This window comes from Sciurus carolinensis, chromosome 10 (genome assembly GCF_902686445.1).
Source record: "Sciurus carolinensis chromosome 10, mSciCar1.2, whole genome shotgun sequence".
NCBI lineage: Eukaryota > Metazoa > Chordata > Mammalia > Rodentia > Sciuridae > Sciurus > Sciurus carolinensis.
This window is the reverse complement of record NC_062222.1, coordinates 86,614,693-86,631,385: the sequence shown is the minus strand read 5'-3', so window position 1 is coordinate 86,631,385 and position 16,693 is coordinate 86,614,693.

Here is a 16,693-nt window from a genome sequence, read left to right as displayed (position 1 = left end):
TTTCTTAACTGTACTACAAAGTGATAGGTGAAAAGTGCCACATGATGATTCTATATGCTATAGAAATTAAGAGGTTAGAGAAATAACTTTTGGCTAAAGGTAAGAGAAACTGTTACTAATCTTTGTGGAACATGTGACAGGTGAGCTGTACCTTGAATATCATGGTGTCTATCCATATACAGGAAAAATCTCGAAATTCAAAATTTGAAGTTATAGCCTTCACTGAAGTAGTTTTCACACCATGATGAAGATGAAATATCACTAAATCAAACCATTTTAAGTCTGGGACCATGTGTATTTAATTTTAGTAACTAGTAGTATTTGTTAAATAATAGTGGGCCTAGAAGGCAGCTGAAAATGTGGCTCTAGACTGAGCAATGATCTTAGGATTGGAGGTATCTTTTCTGAAGTCATTATTTTAGAGGTAGTATTTACACCTCTGTAAAAGAGTATGTGAAACCAATTCATTTTGCTACAGTTGGAATAAAAATACTGACCTACAATATAACTCTCATATATGCAGGCATACATGAATTTGACTTTATAAAGAGTTTCCTATTATTATAGCTTTAGACATCCAGTTATATATAGAAGCACTTGCTAATTATGTGTGTGTATATGCAGACATTAATTAATATTTACAAAAATATGATCACACCATTGTCCTAAGTAAAATTATTTTACATATAAGACTAAAAATATAGTGATCCATGACTCAGGGGGGAAAAAATGTAATGTAGATTTAAAATAGAAAAGAAAGAAATATGTAATTTGATCTGTATTTTTTCTATTTACACTAATTCTTAAAAAAGCACAGGTAGTCAAATGAATGAAAATAGGCTAAATAATTACTCATGCTGGATAATTAGGTGTGTGGTTATGTAGATGGTTGGTAGAAGTACCACTGCTACTTCATTAACCCATCAATCAGTATTGACTATTTTAGGTACTTAGGATATGGTATAAAGAAACCAAGGTCAAAGGATTAATTCTAGAATGATTTTCCTCACTAGTTCACAGCTACAAGCTGAGCACTCATTCTTATTTGCTTTTGTTAGCATGCTTCTTTTGTAATAATACCTCTCCCTTCACCAAAAAAGGAAAGAAATACCTAATTACACAAAATGATCTTGACACATGCTATGCCACTTTTGGGCCACATTGATTATCTTCTTAAGGATGTCATGCTGAATGCCATCTTCTTTTCTTACGTGAGGCAAGACATTTTTTGCATATTTTAACATTTTCTAGGATATTTAGACTAAAATTAGTGATACAGATTCATTTGTCAGTCATCTAGTACAACTCTGGGTATTTACCTCATAATGTTTCAACTCAAATTCTTGGTGCTTCACAGAGACTGCTTCCAGGAACTCCTAATATGGTTCCATATTTCCATGTGACTGACTTTTTCTCTCATTTTACTCCACCTCCTTATCCTGCTCCAGGAATCCTGGTTTCCCTGCTTATTTACCAGCACAACTGGCATTCTCCAGCATGGGCAGTTTGTGCCTCCTGTTCCCTCTGCATGGAGCACTCCTCCCCAGTTTTCCACAGGGCTCTCTCCCTTGCCTCCTTTCAGTTACTGTTCAGTTGACATCATCTCAGTGAGACATTCCTAACTACCCTATTTAAAATTGTAATTCCTCTTTTTGTTCTATTATTATTATTATTATTGTTATTGTTGTTGTTGTTATTTGTTTTATTATTATTTTGTGGAGAATTTATAGCTTTCTAATATACTATACAATTTACTTGTTTTATTTTGTCTCCCTCCACTGGTTTAGAGTTCCATGAGGGTGAGGATTTTTATTTTCTTTCCTTTTTAACTGCACCAACTCATGTATAATGCCTTTATTTTATAAGACAGTGTTTTTGGTAGTCTGGTTTCTTTCTGTTAAACACATTCAAGAACTGTTTCTAGAATGACATTGGCTAAGAGCAGGAATTGAATAAGACTGTAGAGGAATTTGGCATATGCTAAAGACAAGTCATTACCTTAAGTGGGGCCTATTTTATAGCCTTTTCAGGAATAACATTTCCTGACCAAGGAAGACATTCAATAAAACTCAGAGTGCTTCCTTGTTATAAATTTTTAGTTGTAGATGTACACAATACCTTTATTTTATTCATTTATTTTTATGTGGTGCCAAGGATCCAACCCAATGCCTCACACATGCTAGGCAAGCACTCTGCCACTAAGCAACAAACTCAGCCCCAAGTGCTACCTTTTTTAAAATTGGAGTTCTGACACAGTTCTATACCCATCATTTTCAGTGCAAGATTTTCCAGATGGTAATTTCTGATCCTCTCTATGTGGTTACTTAATTTTAGACTAAGGAAGGAGTTGGTGTATCTGTGTTGTCACTCATGCCTTACTTTCCTTAAAGCAAAATGATTTGACTAGGAGCACAGTATAGACTGTTGACAAACTTTTGAAAAAATGCTGCCTGATGCAGTTTGGTTAAGATTGCTGGGTTTCTTCTCACTCGGCAAATACCCCCATATTCAATAATAGAGTCAACCTTATGGAATTATGAATAGAAGGTGTCTAAAGACCATATGACATTTCTGCAAAGAGTCAATTATTTTAAGGCATATCCTGATTACCGCTTGGTCATACTTAATATACACTTGCTTTTATAAGGAAAATCACCTTTGCTGGCACTGTACAGCTGTACAAAGGATGGGTTCTTGTTTCCATAACTGAACTCATAAAGCCTTTTCTTGTCTGTAAATGGGCACAGGGGCATTATGGCAAACATGTGTCACTATTTATAAAGGTGAGCCTGCCTGAGTGATTTCTAAATAGAAGGAATGAAAATATTTCTATGGATCTTTATGATGCTAATATTTTAAACATATTTCTTTAGAAGTCATCAGATTCTCAAAGTTATGGGAAGAATACTTCATTGACTCTGCTCTTGTTGAATAACATGCCCCCAGTGTTTAAATACTAACAATTTTAACAGAAAGCTTAGACACAGGTTATCTCCTTGCTAATTAATGTTAGTCACAGGGAGCCTAGCATGTACCCTAGAGGGCACTGTTGTTCAATGTTAGCATTCAATTACTTCTTTTTTTTTTTTTTTTCTTTTTTTTTTTTGCGGTACTGGGGATTGAACTCAGGGCCTTGTGCTTGCGAGGCAAGCACTCTACCAGCTGAGCTATCTCCCCAGCCCTCAATTACTTCTGAGTTCTAGAAAGTATAGCCATTGATCCATACCAGTTTCAAAGCAAGAAACAACTGTTTTGTTGAAGACTTGTTTCCTTGCCTGAGTCAAAATAGCATCTTTTTTTTTTTTTTCTTTCTGTATCTGGTTTTCAGATAGGTAAGTTTTCTTCTCTTCCCTTCCCTTTCCTTTACTTTCTTCCTTTATAGATTTTTAAGCTGTTCTTTGACTTTAACTGGCATCATTTTTTTTTTTGCTAGCTATTTGCAAATTATAGATAAATATTCATGACAGTATAAATACATGATATTTTGTTGTCAAAATGCTCTTTGGGAAATGAGTACTTGAATGTCTTGAGAACTCAATTATGATTTTCGAGGAAAATGTTCTGAAATTGGGTTTTGGTGATGGTTGCACATCTCTGTAAATATACTAGTTGAATTGTATGCCTTGAACAGGTGACTTGATGGTATGTAAATATATTTCAATACAGCTATTATGTCAAATTTATCTTCTAATGATTAACTTACTGCAATTCAAGGTTTCTGTGAGTAACTGACAATAAAGGTGAGCTTGAACATCCAGAAATTGAAGCAGACTCAACAACCTGTTCAGTTTGGTTCCAGTGCTATTTCTCTGGCAACAGTTCTTAGGGAGATACCAGAATATGGGGTGTGCTACTGTTGATGGCAACAAATTTGTTCATGCAAAGGTTAAAGCATCAGAATTTTAAAACAATTTTCTTCTTATACAATTTAAAGTATTTAATTCTAGGATAACATTCCTCCCACTCACATTTTCTAATTTTGTGGGTAGAGTAACAAATAGCACAATGGGAATGACTTGTAAACCCCACTGGTAACTACATACTATATCACATAGGTCCATCAAGTGTCATGTGTCTGAGTGAAAAAAGACTGAAAAGTCCTAGAAAGAAAATCATGTTTAAATATAAGCTATAACATGACTAAAAGTCAATTGTTCTTCAGGCATTCCTCAATTCTCCTATTGCTTCCTTCCCTTCTACAGCCTGAACTGAGACATCCTAATATAGAACTAGTTCATATTTGTTTTTTATAGAAAATAACAGTCTGGAGTTTTTAGGGGCCCCTAACCTAGCTCAATGTGACCAGATTTGCAATGCTAAATAGTGTCAGAATATTCTCCACCCATAATCCTCTCTACAAAAGGTGTTCAAATAGGCAAGGATTTTGGTACTCTGGAGGAGCACATGACAGTCCTTTAACGCTTCCTGAGTGTACATCTTCTAGTATTTAATTTGATAGTTATATATTGACTAAATTAAAAAAAAATAAGTTCTAACTATTGCCAAGGAGACAAACCTGTTTAATTTGAATGTAAAGATATATATCAGTTTTAACACTTGTAACATTTAAAATGTTGGGTATAGGAATAGGGAGGTAGGAAGGGAGGTGCTGTGAAAAATGGAGTAGAAGAAATACAAAACAAATAGATCATTAATAATGAACAGATGAAGAAGTAAAAATCTATTAATAAAGGACTTTTTAAGCATGAGAGACATATTAGTACACAGTGGATGAAATACTTCAGAGATGATAGAACAGAGAATTAAGAAATTTACTGAAACTGTTCTTTCAGGATGAGTGGTTGAGGGTTACTACCAGCAGTGAGAGGAATGAAGACTGGAATCAGAGCCCCACTGAATTCATCATGATTAGTTCCATTTAATTACTGCAACTAATAAATGGTAATTGTTCTCATAGAGCAAACATCAACAAAAAAATGGCTTCTAGTGAATCATGGACCAAACCTAAAATTAATTGTTTCACATGCTCTTGAGTAATATTTACTTGCATTACTATATATTTAAAAAAAAATATCTGTGCTCAACTCCTTCTGAATTAATCCTACTGGCTTCTTGCCCAGATTTTTTTCAGAATCAGGGTAAAGACATGAGTTTCTCAGTATTATTCTCTCAGGTTGATTTTGTTTCATAATGAAATTCAGAGAGTACCACAGTCTATGTGCCAAATAATATTGAGGTCTGTTCAATAGAGTGTATTGCTCAGAGTTCATGACAAATGCTGCGGATGTATTCTTTTACGCTAGATGCAGTCTGCATAGAGGGGTAGGAGAGTGCTATAATCTAGAAAGTTGCTTGACACCAGGTAAAACCATTCCCTGATCTTCAGTTTTCTTCTCTGTCATTGAACAAAGAATCTGTGAGTTTCCTCATCACCTTTATGCTTTTCTTTCTCTCCTCCCTCCTTCTCATTGATGGTTTCTTACTTCAGTGACTACTCTATGGGATAGATCCTCCAACCTCTACTACACACTTCATGTCTGCAAATATTTTATTTCCTTAAGAGGATCTGTTGGCTCATGTGTGTATTTCCTGTCTATCCCCATTTGCTTCCTCAACCCCCAACAGACTGTAAGCTCCATGAGAGAGAGAACATAGGACTTTCTCTGCGATAGAGTACAGGATAGCAATTAAGACTGCAGATTCTAAATCTAAACCAACTGGATTCAGCCACCTCTACCATTTACTTGCTGTATGAACCTAAGAAGTCACCCTACTCCTCAATTCCTTATCTGCAAAATGGAGGTAACAATACTACCTACCTACATATTTTTATAAGGATAAGTGAGTTAAAATTTTAACACAGTTAAAATAATGTCTGGCACTTGGATGGCCCTATGTCGTTGCTTGATGAATCAAATAAATGAAAACAGGGACTGATTATGATTTTTATTCCACTGTATTTTCTTAAGTTTTCATTAAATGAATCTGTGAAGTAAGGAGATTGGAATATATGTTGGAAATTAGGACCTATCTACTCTGTGAATATTGTCATGGTTTCTAACATGGACATCAAAGTCACATGCATAGAAATTCTTTTTCTGACTCCTGAACAAATGTACCTGTTTACTCAGTTACTTCGGTTTTGATATAAAAATGCCTATGAAATACTAGCCCTGAGTGGAGGCCTGTATTTTAATAACTACATGGGTAATACAGCAGTATAATAGTGGTATAATATCACTGTAGCACAACAGTTTTGCCCATGAGTTTTGTTATCACACAGTTCAATGTGACCACTGGCACATGACAAAACCTCTCCATACTTTCCTCATCTTAGAGGGTTGTGAGGATTACATGAGATACTGTCTATAACGTACTTAGTGCTCTGCCATATGTCTGGTAAAATGTAAATTCTAAGAAGTGTATTATACCTTGACAGATGCAGTTACATTGGGCAGGGTGAGAAGAGGGAAGTTAGTAGGCAGGATGTAATTGTGGAGGTACCCACAGGATCTTCTAAGATATTGGTGATGCTATTTCTTTTAAATAGATGCTGAGTACCCAGAAATTCATTTTTAAGAATGCTTGCATCTTTGAGAAGCTTCTATTCTGCTTGCCACAACTACTTACCATTGATATGAGTTTGCAAAAGTTTTAAAATATTTAATACAAGTATATTCATTTAAAAGTCTCACATCAGATACTGCATGATCTGAATTCTACTCTAATAATGTTTGTGCTAGTACACATCAATATATCCTTTCTAACTATATCATCAGAACTAACTTTAGGCATATGCCATTATTTTGTGTTAAATTATATGGCCTGGAAGCTATTCAGGAGGTTGTTATCAACATAATTATATGATAAGTATCTTGTACCTAGCATCCAGAATAGAAAATTGCTAACATTTTGCCACTTTAGGTTGTTTTTTTCATAAAGAAAATAAGACATTTCAGATAAAATTCACCTGGTGTTTCATCTCCAGTTTGACTCCTTTCTCCCATCCTAGTCGACTATAATGGATTCATAATGGATTTAGTGCCTCTCCTTCTTGTGTATTCCTAATACTTTTGTATTAGGTTAGGTATCGTGTTTGTGGATTAAATATAGTATTGTTTCATTAGTTTTTAAAATATACATATATATAGTTATCATCACACAACCTGTTCTTCCAAGGCATTCTTTGATATGAATCTGTTGTTTTAACTGCTATATGGTAATCCTTATTTATAAATATTGCTTAATTTATTCATTATTGATGAAAGAATATTTTGCACCTCTCTTTCAACATAATACAAGGGCTTTCTTTAAGGAGTATCCCCCTTTGATATTTTGTTGATTTTTATTTATTGATTTTTATTTTAACTGACTCATGAAAACAAAAGCTATACGTAGTTATGGGGTACCATATGATATTTTGAAATCAAAATATGGGTAAATGTGTATTTCTCATTATTTATTGTCATCTTACTATGCAATAGCACATAATAAAAGAAGTTCATTTTTAATTAGACTTAATGTGTGATATGTTTCATAATAAAAAATTTAAAAGCAAAAGGATAAGATGGGAGAAGAAAATAGAAACAGAGGCAGTGGGTCTAAAATCAGAGTTTTGCTATTAAGGAGAGAAGATGAGAAATGAAGTTGTAGCTGGAAAAGGGATGCGGGTCAAGTGAAGATTTTTTTTACATGAAAATAAAATGACATGTCTTCATGATGATAGGAATATTCCAGCAGAGAAGAAAACTTATATGTTTTAATTTATTTCTTGCAATAAGTCAGGCAGATATGTTGCCTAAGAAGTAATAGTATCCAAATAAAAACTTATCTGGGTTAGAAAAATTATATTCAGTGATTTTATGATACATAGACTTGAACCCTGAGCTCACATATCCTTTTGTTAATTACTGTTACACTTGTTCCTAACTCTAGCAAACATTTTGTAAATATTAATAGACCCTACAATTCCTTTTTGCTGAATTATTCTTTGATATAAACTATTTAAGTCATTTTTATTTCTAATCACATTGTACTGTTACGCAGTGATTAATTTTAGACCTGAGATTGTGCTTTTACTTTACACATCATGAGCATATACTAGAGTTAGACTTAAATAATATTCTTTAAAACTGATATCATGAAACGTCTTTACTCAAGAAAATGAGATCCTTCAAGTAGGAGCAAGTCCTTTTAAGGAATTAGGCTGAAATTTGGGGTTCCCCCTCAATAAATAGTAGGTATGATTTCTACCTTGTGTCTTATTTTAGGGGGTCCAACCATAGCCTATTGTAGAGCTAGGACAGCTTTAATTGTAGAGCTAGGACAGCTTTAATGTCAGAAAAAAATAATTAATTTATGAGGAAATAGTTTGAAAATACTCTCTAGAAGAAAAATTGCTACTAGATGTGAGAGGATTGCTAGAAAACATATAATCCCAGAAGACTGATTGCAACTGATCTTCATATTTTCATAGTGACATCCCCAGTTCACATCATTACTACTACTATTAGGAAATTCTGACCAAAGGGGCAACTATTTGAGCATGTAGTCCAAAATATTTGTAGGCAAAAATGTGGGTAGTTGTCTCTCAGTATCTGGGACAGATTGGTTTCAGGACCCCATGCAGGTAACAAAATCTGCAGATGCTTAAGTTCTTTCTATAAAATGGTGTAATATTTGTGTATAATCTACACATAAAAAATATCCCTAGATAGCAAATGTTATGTAAGTAATTGTTATGCTGTATTGTTAGGGAATAATGACAGGAAAAATGGAGTCTGTGCATGTTTAATACAGGCACAACAATCACAGGCTTAACTGCACAGTACTTTATGCACTATTTTGGTCCCTGATTATAAAAATATATTATTGGTGCCTTCCTTTGTCCAGTTTCTATCAAGAAATACAGTCTTTGGTTAACAATTTTAAGCATGATTTTTGAAAGATAAAAGAGCAATTCAATGATCAAAATTGAAACAACAGGAAAAGAAAGAGTTGGGAAACATTTTTTGACATTGATGGTTTTTCTTTTCTATTTTTTTGCCCACGTTTATCTCATGTTCTTTCAGGTTCCTGGAAGGCAGGGCATTTAATTGGCTTTGGCATGCCTCTGTAGTCAGTTAATCATATCACAATCATAGAATAAAAAGGAGGAAAATAAAAATATGATTTGTTCTGGTGGGAGGAGTCCTGCTAAACTTGTCTATTCCTGAGATATGAGATAGGTTCATTTGCTTTAAACCACATTCTGAATTCTAGTCTGTATTTCATCCTGTTTCCTCAAACCTCATATCACATATTTTATATAATCTGGTGGATACAGATACTCTCTGGATGGAACTAAGAAATGCTGGAGTGCTCAAAGATCTTCAGATGAGTAACAACAACAGGGCCTTCCAGGTTCTGGGCTTGCAGGGATTTTCTTCTTTGGAAAATGGGAAAAGAAGTGAATAAAGAAAGGAATACAACATTTGTCAGCACTCAGGAGAGGATAATTTGAAGAGGTCATTATTTTTTCTTTTTTTTTTTCTTTTTTTTTTTTTTTTTTGTCAATCCAACCATCCAAGACAGCCCATTCTCAACCAAGTGTATTTCAGAATTACAAGAAGATTTATCTAAAATTTGGTAAAAGTTACCTATAGTTACCCAAATATTATAATGTATCATTATATTTCCCTTCCTCTACCTGATTTGGATACTCTGGTCCTTCAAAGCATATGGAAGGACTGGGAAAAGTTGGAGTTGGAAAATTTTCCCTAGGTCATTTGAAAGTGCTTCTTCCTCCCCACAGGAAATTTTGATTTACACTCAAGTTTCCCAGTCACAGGTCTTCAAATCTTTGAATAAGGGTACTTACATTATATTCAAAATTTCAACAATTTGGCAGGATAATGCTGGTTATCTTGTTCTCAGTAAAATCAACTGACCAACCCATGGAAAAAAATGACTGATAGATGTTTCAGCTTAAAAAAGGGAAGAGTTTAAGAAAAAAAAAATGTGCCAAAAAGTCTGTAGAAATCAAAATTCCTAAGGAAAGTTCTTCGTTATTGGTAAGACTGGCCCTGACTGAATGTCAGACTTCCTGTACATGATGGAAATATTTAAAAATTAGATTGATTGAAGGCATTCTGAAATTGTACCTCTTTCATCATTTGAGTCTTTATTTTCCTTTGAAGGATGGTTTGATATACATTTAGCTGCACATGTGGATGGAGTTTTTAGAAATCAGAGAAATTTTTTTAAATTAAAATATTTCAGCAAAATACATTTCAAAATGTGATGTGGTTGCCAAAAGAATATTCTTGTTATAGGAATTTTAAGAATGCATGCCTGTAATCCCAGAAACTTGGGAGGCTGAGGCAGGAGGATCTCAAGTTCAAAGCCAACTCAGCAGATTATCAAGACACTTAGCAACTCAGCGAGATCCTGTCTCTAAATAAACTATGATAAAGGACTGAGACTTGACTCAGTGGTTAAACACCCTTGGGTTCAATCCCCATACCAAAAATAAATAAATAAATAAATAAATAAATAAATAAATAAATAAATAAATTTTAGGAATAATGGAAATATATAATTCATAAACACTACTTTAATACAACTTAACTTATTAGGGTTTCATATTCCTTATTAGGGTTTTTGACATGTGTATCTTTACATATTTATAGTTGATCAGAAAGTACAATATAAAATTTGCTTTCTTTTCACATGTAATGAGAGTGAACACAGTATATATATTACTTCATAGATTTTTAACATCTTCCTCATTTATACTTTATGAATATGAAATAATGTTTTTTTCTGCTTTGCTGGAAACTTACTGTCACTCATTTTTCACTTAACTATCTGTTCAAGTGAACAAAGATTTTCATGTTTTAAAATAGTTTGAATTTTCATTCCACCATTTCTAATGTTCAGCTTAAATAAATCCAACTAATCTTATCATAGCCACATATTGTCCTTGCTTTTATTGATTCCCCTTTCAGCATGGCATATCAGTATCATGTTTTGCTGTGCTCACAGAAGAACAAAATGTACAACATATATACTCAGATACACACATAAACACATCAAATTACATAGTGATTTTCATTGTGCTAGTTGGGACTATACCATATGATGGAAGGTTATGCCTATACCTTGTTGCTTCTTATGCAAAAGTATATGAAAATAATTATTCATTAACTAAAAAGAAAAGCAAAAAATTATTTTTCTTAAGTATTTGCAGGATTTTCTTGAAAATAACAATTCCATAACTGTATGAAAAATAGACAAATACAGTCTTACTTTCTCAAAAAGGTCATCAGGATTCATAGCATATTTAATAACTAGTAATCACCCAGTGTCAGAAGTCAAAATATAGATTTCTCCAAAAATTCCTAAACAATAGAGTAATTTTATACTGATTGCATTTAAAATATCTACATATCACTTTTTAAAGCATGAAACATGAGATTAAAAACACTTGCTTATTAAAAGAGATGTTGAAATGCTAAACGATCTCTTGAGGTTTATTCATGTTGTAAAAATCCAGCCAAACACCTTATCTAAACATCCAACATCTAAACAATATTTAAGTTTCAGTGAAGTTTTTTCAGAGAAGTCACAAGAAGATTGATGGACACAGTCAAAATTTCTTAAACTTCTGTATAGTTTTTATATCCCTAAGATAATACAACATCTAAAGTTACTGAAGAAAAAAACAGGACTTACCTGTACATTTTAACCCTGAATAATGAAGAGAGGTTCTTTTTTTCTGCCTTTCCACTGCTTTGAGATTCTCACTCAAATGAATCTCATGTGTTATGTGTATCTTTAAGCGGACTGAAGTCAAAGGAGGAAATCCCATGTAATTAAAATCTAACTTGTTAAACAAGTCCGAAGGAATCAACTTGAACCAAGAGTATGACTTATGAAACAGAATCAGAAACAGAGAATTTCACAAAGCAGTAAGAATTTCATTTATTCTGGTACACTGTGATTAAACACAATTGAGGGTGACAGGTATTTTGCAAAAACCACTGACTACTTGACATGGTTATAATAATTTTCAATTCAAGAGGACGTAACACTTCTGTCCATGATATCACATTGTAATGTGTCTCGTTCCTTGCCACAGCAAGTCAAGAACTATCAGAAAATGCTTTGCATACATTAATAGGCATTACCTCTGAATTCCCTTGTCTCTGATAAATGTATGAAGCAGAGATTCAGAGAGGTCTTGAATAGGTGCATAAATTGTGGAATAAGCAAGCAAAAGAGCAAAGACTAGAATCCACTTAGTCTTTTTCTAAGTATTGTCTGTTGAAAAACATTTAGCACAGTACTACTTGAAGATGAGTGGACAGTAGTAAATAGTATCCGTGTGTGGATTTAGAACAAGGATTCAAGGTAGGGGTAAGTAGTGTTTGTAGGCAGGAGTAGAACTCAAGAAAACATGGGCAAGAACAGCAAGTAAATGAGAAAGGGTTTTCCTGGCTAATGTGTTGGGAAGGAGTTGGGAGATAAATTTGGAATGTTATGCTGGGATTACCTTGTAAAAAATAATGTATGCTACAGAATTGGAATTTGGAGTAAAATTAGACTAGGAATTAAAAATTGAGTTCTAGGTTTAGCTTTTTCATTAACTGATTATGTAGTCTAAGGGAAAAAAGTGTATTTTGCTCCTTCAGTCTCATGTATTTATGAGAAAATGTGAAACTGAATTGGGAGTCTTCGAGGACTCTTTCTACTTTAAAATTCTGTGACTTTTATCTTATAGATTACTAATAACTAATGACTAATGAATTTACTTCAGTATTTTAACTTGAGAAGTATTCAGTTACTTACACTTTTTTTTTTTTAATATATGTGCAATCCATACAACAGAGGCAGGAATAAGTGGGTCCTCCTTACCCTTCTTAAATATATTTTTAGGCTATGTATCTCATGCCTAATAATCTGTAATTTATTTTTTCAGTTGAAAGAATGAATTAATATTTTTTAAAATTTGAACACTACCTAAACAAACTATTTTCATTTAACATGTTAACTTCAAGTACTTTCATATATACATACATTTTGCACACAGTTATGTTGTATCAATGTATAACTTTGTACTATATGTATATATTTTTGTATTGGGAGTTGAATCCAGGGATACTTTACAGCTGAGCTAAATTCCCAGTCCTTTTTATTTTTTTATTTTGAGACAGGATTTCACTAAGTTGTTTAGGCCTCTCTAAACTGCTGAGGCTGGCCTTGAACTTGTGATCCTCCTGCCTCCACTTCCTGAGTCACTGAGATTACAGGTGTGTATCACACACCCATTCTGTATGATGCTTTTTAAATTTCAAATTATTTCATAAGCAACTGTTACTAATTCTTATTTCTAGGAGCTATATTTATAACTTTTTTGTTTTGATGTAATTTCAGACTCAAAGAAAATGTGCGATATTATACCTAGATTATTCAATTATGAAAAAATTTTCACTTTTTTTTTTTTTTTTCAGGTCTGGGAATTAGACCCAGAAACCCAGGGCCTTATGAATGCTAGGTAAGTACTCTATTACTGATATACATTGCCAGTCCTAATCACTAAAAATTTTAATGGCCATATCTTAAAGGGAATATCATATTATACTGAATGGATTCATCATAAAATGTTGAAATAATTTTCTAATGTAAATTGTTTACACATTTTCTATTTTATCCTATTGTAAAAGATTCAATGACACCTTCATGAACACAGTTTTTCTTTTTGACCCTACTTCTCAATTTTGACTTAGAATATACTAAACAGTCTTTTGGGGCCAAATAGTTTAAGTATTTTAATGACTTTTAAAATTTCCTCTTGTTCTAATAATTTTTTTAGATTTTGAAGTGCTATCTTTTTGTTTCTGTTCATTACAGTATCTTCCCCCAATTTTGCATGCTCCTTCTCCTATATCTTTGGAGTATTCAGCAAAGGTCTTTTTACCCAGTAGGTGTTTACTCCACATTCTCTGTTTGAACGTCCAATTAATTAATATATTAATGCAGATTTATTACTTTTACTGTTCACAATAGAACCTGAGAATGAATCAGGAGAGTGGCATGGGGAAAATTGTGTTCAGTCTGAAAGTGACTTACTGCATGATAGTGATCATTCAGAAAGAGAGGTGGGGCTGAAATGATGGTTTGTGAAGCAAAGGGCACTGTTCACAATAGGAACAAGTTAAAAAGGTGTTGACTCTCAACCTTCAGATCTTTAGGGAGTGGAAGGATAGGCCTTGACTTATTCCATTCTTAAGAGGTGGTCTTTGCAGAAATAAGGAATATAGAATCACATTATACAAAAAAGAAAAAAAAAAAAAGGAGAGAGAAAGAAAAAGAAAAAAAACAATAGTCCAACAACAACAACAAAACCAAATCCCTCTTCTCTGTTATAGACTTGATTTTATTCTCCCACTTATAAAATTGTAAAATCAAGGTAACCTGACCTAGGAGAACTGATACAAATAGCCTACAAGAAGACGGTAGAAATCATTTATTTTAAAGAAAGATAAACCATACAATGTAAGAATGATTGAGGTTGGTTCTTTTGCCTGCCAAAGGGGAAGGGGAGAGATTGTGCTAAAGAAAGTATCTCCAAATCATTGAATCTTGAACTCTGAAAATACTTCTCTGCAAACATCTATTAAAAGACCTAGTTTTGAAGGAAATATGAATCATTCAATGGAGTCTGTCATAACAATATGAATAGAAAAAAAAAAAAAAAAAAAGGAAAACAACAACAACAACCAAAAAGCAGATGATCTAAGAAGGTGTGGACCAGTAGTGTTTTCATTGAGTTTGGAGTCTAGTTAGTCATCAAGTCCAGGACAGCACAGTTGTGGCTGGTTGATGTTTGTGTTACTAATTCCCTCATAGATATTATAAAGGTAGAAAAAGAAATATGATGGATATGCCCACCATTTGAAACTTGTAATATGTTATTTAAATATTTATATTCATTATAAAGGTGAATTTAAAAATTGTGTTGTTATTGGATTTTGAAAATGTGGCCAATTTAATTTTCTGGATTATAATTTGTAGGCAGTTGGAGATAAAAAGATGAGTAAATCCTAATACATTTCAAAGACTTGTCTATTCAGAAAGAATGATATAGTAAAAAAGAGTATGTGCTTTGAAGGTAGAATATACCTTAAATACAATCTTGGCACTTCTGACTCAGCTTTGGTTTTCTTTTTCTTTTTTACTTTTTTTTTTCTTTTTGGAGGGGGAGGGGTACTGGGATTGAACTTGGGGGGCATTCGACTGCTGAATCACATCCCCAATCCTATTTTGTATTTTACCTAGAGACAGGGTTTCACTGAGTTGCTTAGCACCTCACTTTTGCTGAGGCTGTCTTTGAACTCAAGATCCTCCTGCTTCAGCCTCCCGAGCTGCTGGGATTACAGGTGTGCACCACGGCACCCAGCCCAGCCTTGCTTTTCTTACTGTAAAAATGGAGTTAAAATTACCATTCTCATAAAATTGTGAAAATCAAATTCCGTCAAATCAAATTAAATGAACTAATGAATGTAAATCACCTGGCATATTCAGCTGTTTGCATCATAGTCATTCCTCAGTACTGTGTGTGTGTGTGTGTGTGTGTGTGTGTGTGTGTGTATTTAGAGCTCAAAATCACAAAGGGGTGAACTCATATATTTTGAAAATGGTCTTGGATGGTTCTGAAATATTTACCTTCCTAGATTCCCATTTTATTTTGCTTCCCCAAACCAATCATCCTGAAAGTATTCATACAAACATGTCTAAGGAACACAACATTCATTACAGACTGTGCTGGCTTTCATGTTGAAAGTCAGCTCTTGTTTTATGATTTCTACATGTAATTTTTTTATCAGTTTTTTTTGTTTTGTTTTGTTTTTTCGTAATAAGAGATTACAGAAGCATCTCCTTTTTATTTGTTGTTTTTAGATATACGTGACAGTGGGTGTCTTTTGACATATTGTATATTCATGGGGTGCGACTCATCACAATTTTGATCCCATTCTCGTGGTTGTACATGATGTGGAGTTTCACTGGTTGTGTAGTCATATATGAGCTTAGGAAGATTCTGTCTGATTCATTCTACTGTCTTTCCTATTCCTGTCCTCCTCCCTTTCCTTCATTCCCCTTTGCCTAATCCAGTGAATTTCTATACTTCCCTCCCTACCTTTCCTTGTTATGGGTTAGCATTCACAAATCAGAGAGAACACTGGACCTTTAGTTTTGGGGGACTTATTTCACTTTAGTTTTGGGGGGCTTATTTCACTTCCCATAATATTCTCCAGTTCCATCTATTTACCAGTGAATGCAAATGCTGTCATTTCATTCTTCTTTATAGCTGAATAATATTACCCCTTCTCTTGCTGAAACAAATACCTTTTACCCCTTTCCTATGTTCTCCACATCAGGACTTCCTTGAGCTGCAGAGTTGTTTTCTTCTATGGGGCGTAATTGCCACATTCCTGAACACATGCACAAAATCAACTCTTGTAGTTTTTTTCTACATTCAGAGAAGCAATCAAAACAAATAAATACATTTAATATATAATGCCAAAATTCACTTCACCCACTGAAGGGTCTGGCTGATAAATTCAGTTATTAAATTATCCTGCATATCCTCAAAAGGCTTATAGGTAATCTTTTAAATAGTTAATAATGAGAACAATATGAATACAGGTTATTGTTACAAGAAAAATCTATTTTTAAATTGATCACATTA